This window comes from Arachis ipaensis, chromosome B01 (assembly GCF_000816755.2).
Source record: "Arachis ipaensis cultivar K30076 chromosome B01, Araip1.1, whole genome shotgun sequence".
Lineage (NCBI taxonomy): Eukaryota > Viridiplantae > Streptophyta > Magnoliopsida > Fabales > Fabaceae > Arachis > Arachis ipaensis.
The window spans coordinates 127,389,087-127,393,498 of record NC_029785.2 but is presented as its reverse complement, the minus strand read 5'-3'; positions in this window follow the sequence as shown (position 1 = coordinate 127,393,498).

Sequence of the window (4,412 nt, the reverse complement as noted above, 5' to 3'; positions counted from 1 at the left end):
TCAATGGATATGAGTATTCTTCCATGGGAGGTTGTGGTGGAAAGTAGTATTCATCTTGTGGTTGAAAATTTTCATACATTTGTGGTTGAAAATTTTCATACAATTGAGGTGGTTCATCTTGGTAATAACATGGAGGGGGTGGCTCTTGGAGGTGGTGATGTTGAGATGGTGGTGGCTCTATATGTGGTTCATATGGCTCATACGGTTGTTGTAATGGTGGATATGGATGAGGGTCATATGAAGGTGGTTGGTGAAAAGTGGCTTTTGAGTGTGGTTGAGGGTCATGTTGAGGATATGACTCATAGGCATATAGTGGTGGTTCTTGGAAATCACAAGGAGATCCACCATAGCCATTTGATTGATATGCATCAAAGAATGGCTCTTCCTCATAGTGCATTGGTGGGGGTTGTTGCCATGATGATTGATCATAAGCATATGGCTCTTCCCACCTTTGATTGTCCCATCCTTGATACACATCTCCATTATAGTCCTCATCACCTACAACATAGTTGTAATCACACTCATAGCCAAAATGAGAATTCATAATGGAAAGAGAAAACAAAAATCAAAAGATAATGGAAAATAAGAGAAATAAAATTCTACAACTAGCAAATAAAGCAAAAAGCAAGATATTCACACTATTCACATATGTACAACAACCGATAACATAACACCATTGCAATTCCCCGGCAACGGCGCCATTTTGACGATTGGATTTTTGTGTGGCTTAGAATTTCACAAATGAATTCTCGTTGTAAAGTATAGCTTCTAAACCAACAATAATCCTTTCATACAAAAATTTGTTTGTCACAAGTAACAAACCCCTAAATTCTATAAACCGCTTGTGATGAGAATTGTTCATTGCTACCACTTAGTTAACCCTTACTAATTAAAGGAAAGTCAAGTGGATGAATTGACTTGAGCCACAAGTCCTAGCCAACTCCCAAGGAAAGACTAGCTTTAGTGCACTCCAAACCAATTAGCAATCTCTCCAATTATCAATCAACAAAGGAATTAGATAACTCAAGTGTCACTAATTACTCTACCTAGGCCAAGAGGAACAAAATCTACACTAAAACTAAAAGAGACATTTCAACAAACACATAAAGTGCAATAGAAGTAAACATTATTAAATGCAAGAATTAAAGGAATCTACAACTACAAAAACAAGAGATCAACAATAGAAAAGCAAAGAAGAACAATTATTATGAATTACCTCTTATTGAATTGAAAGAAAATGGAATGAACAATAGTAGATCTACAACAAAACATAAGAACAACATAAAGGGAATTGCAACAAAAGAATAGAAGGAGATGAATGTAGCAACAAAGAATTGAGATGTAGAAGTAGAAGAAGATGAATTAAAATCTAGATCTAAGAACTAAACCTAATCCTAATTCTAGAGAGAAGTGAGAGCTTCTCTCTCTAGAAACTAACTACAAAGCTAAACTAAACTAATTGGTAACTAACACATGTTTCCCTCTTCACTCCTTGGGTTAAATAGCATCAGAAATGAGTTGGATTGGGCCCACAAGGCTTCTAAAATCGCTGGCCACGTTTGCATTAAGTGGGTCATGTGCCACCATCGGCGCGTCCGCGTACCGTGCGCGTGCGCTCCCCTATGCGTGATGCAACTATGGCAAATCTTATATCGTTTCGAAGCCCCGGATGTTAGCTTTCCAACCCAACTAAAACCGCATCATTTGGACCTATGTAGCTCAAGTTATGGCCGATTAAGTGCGAAGAGGTCGGCTTGACAGCTTTCCGGTTCTTCCATTTCTTCATGAGTTCTTCAACTTTTCATGCTTTCTTTCTTCATTCCCTTGATCCAATCTTTGCCTCCTAAACCTTAAATCACTTAACAAACATATCAAGGCATCTAATAGAATCAAGGTGAACTAAATTTAGCTATTTTGAGTCCTAAAAAGCATGTTTTCACATTCAAGCACAATTAAAGGAGAATATACAAAACCATGCTATTTCTTGAATAAATATGGGTAAAAGGTGATAAAATGGCCGTCTTCTACTGTGATTCAGCATCCCGCAGGTGTACCATGGAGGTGTGCAGGTTAGCGGCCCAGACCGCACCGGTTCGTGTTGAACCATCCGGTTTTTAACGGATTTGACCACCGTTGACCGAGTCAACTACGTGTCTGGTTCACAGGATCAACCGAATCGGCCAGACCACCGATTCACCGATTTTTCGGTCAAACCGTCCGGTCTGGTCCGGTTTTGATAACTATGATTATAACACAATTAATTGAATTTCAAACGATAATATAAGGATGGAAAAATCACATGATTGAAATAGTCACGGGGATAGATTCTAGACACATATCCCAGCTTCATTATATCGGCTTGTTCTTGAGCTCAGTGGCCAACACAGCTACCCTTTGAGTCTCCAACTTCTGCCTCCAATCGACACCGGAATACTTGGATCAAAATCATCCAAAGCATTCAAAGTAAGGAAAGACTTGTTCTTATTCAGCTCAAGAAGACTATGCACCTCACATCTCGCCACGAGATACATATCAAATCGAGCTTCCACCTCCTATACCTATACGCCACACAAGCAACTTCCTCGCCCTCGTTAGCAAAAGGATTAGGCTCATCGAAACTCACCTTGTTTCCGTCCCTAACAAGAACCCGTTGAATTTTGCAAAAATTCATATTGTCATCGAAATTCAATTACTTTCAATTGATTGAATAACTAATAAACACGATTTTTTAGGTTTTACAAATGTAACGGATTAAAGGATTAAAAAACTTATTGATTCACATTGTCAAAATATTCATGGAAACCACAATTGATAGAAGATCTATTTTGTTATTTTTTTTGTTTTTAATTGTTAATAAACATAATAAATGAATAATAAAATAATAATTTATAAAATATTAAATTACACAATTGATCCCTGTTAGATAATTAAATCAAGAATATTCGAGAGAGTAGTATAACTACACCATACTATAACTATCATGAAATTAGAAGTTACAAGAATTATAAGTGATGAAACTAGAAGCTAGAAGAATTACAAGTCAGACTTTATCTTCTAGTCAAAATTAGAGGCTACAAATCACGTTGGAAGAATCATGAACAAGTTGCACTCATCACCTCCATACTAGAAGAATGATGAATCATGAATTGAAAGCTTCAAGATTGATGACTAAGAATTTGAAGCAAAATTAAATAAGAAATTTGATTAGTCAAAGTTTCTACTTGTTTCTTGAATCACTACAACTAGTGTTTAGCTGTTATAAAAATTACTATTTTATTATGAAGGTTTGTCTATAAAAAGGCTTCATATGTATGTTGTTAATCATCTCTCCATGAATCAAAATACTTAGTGTTTGTTTCAAAAATCTTCCCTTATATTCTTATATTTTTAGTAAGTTTGAGTGATGAAAAATATGGTAGTGCTATTTATGTGAGTGAGTGATCTTGGGGCTAATTAAGTTGTGGGTATTATACTAACAATCCCTATGCTTTTAGTGAAATTGCAAATTAGTCGTTTGTAATTAGGTCCCTAAAGAGAATTAAAATTTGTAATTTAGTCCCACAGTTCAAAAAGTGTTTGATTTAACAGAATATTCTCAACATATTCTCTATTTTAAACATATGAGCTGCACATGTTTGACAATAGGGACCAATTTGTAATTTTAGTAAAAGTATAGGGACCAACCGTGTAATTTAACCATTTGAAAATGACCAAAAGCTTCATAGGCTATCTAAACCCATCCGCCCCTCCCCAACTCTCTCACTCTCACCTTCTCACTTTTCAAAATGGCACCCCAACTCCAGCGCTCTCTGTCTCTCACCTTTGCTCACCATCGCCGTGCCTCTTGCTATCTATAGTCAGCACAGTGGGCAGAATTGGCACTCTCAGCACAGTCGGCATTCTCAACATAATCAGCCCACACCGTACATTCCGCCTGGACAAGAATGGGTTGAGTTTTCGTTGATCCCATTGCAGATTTCCATTGACGGTCATGGAGATGAGCAAATACAGCAATGAGACAATGCTGGTTTGGGTGGTTATCCAGATCTTACCACTATGCCTTCACCATCAGAGTTGGATGATCCACATTGGGCATCAATAGATATGCCCACTAGTATGCGGGGTCCTGCTTCTGATCACACGTTAGGGCGGGCGTCCTGTGATAGTGGTTTCATCGAGCCGCATGCGACTTTTGAGGTTGTTGACGAGTACAACCCCGGTGCATCTGCTCCGGTAGAGGCAGGTGGGTCGGTCGCTCTAGCAGAGGCAGGTGGGTCGGCCACTCCGGCTATCGATTACTCAGTCTGGGGTCATCCTAACCTACAAATGAAACAAAATCCACCAGATAGGTTTACTTTGTCATGATTTGGTCAGGGCAAGATGAGCAAGGGACTGAACTGGTTGGTTCGAAA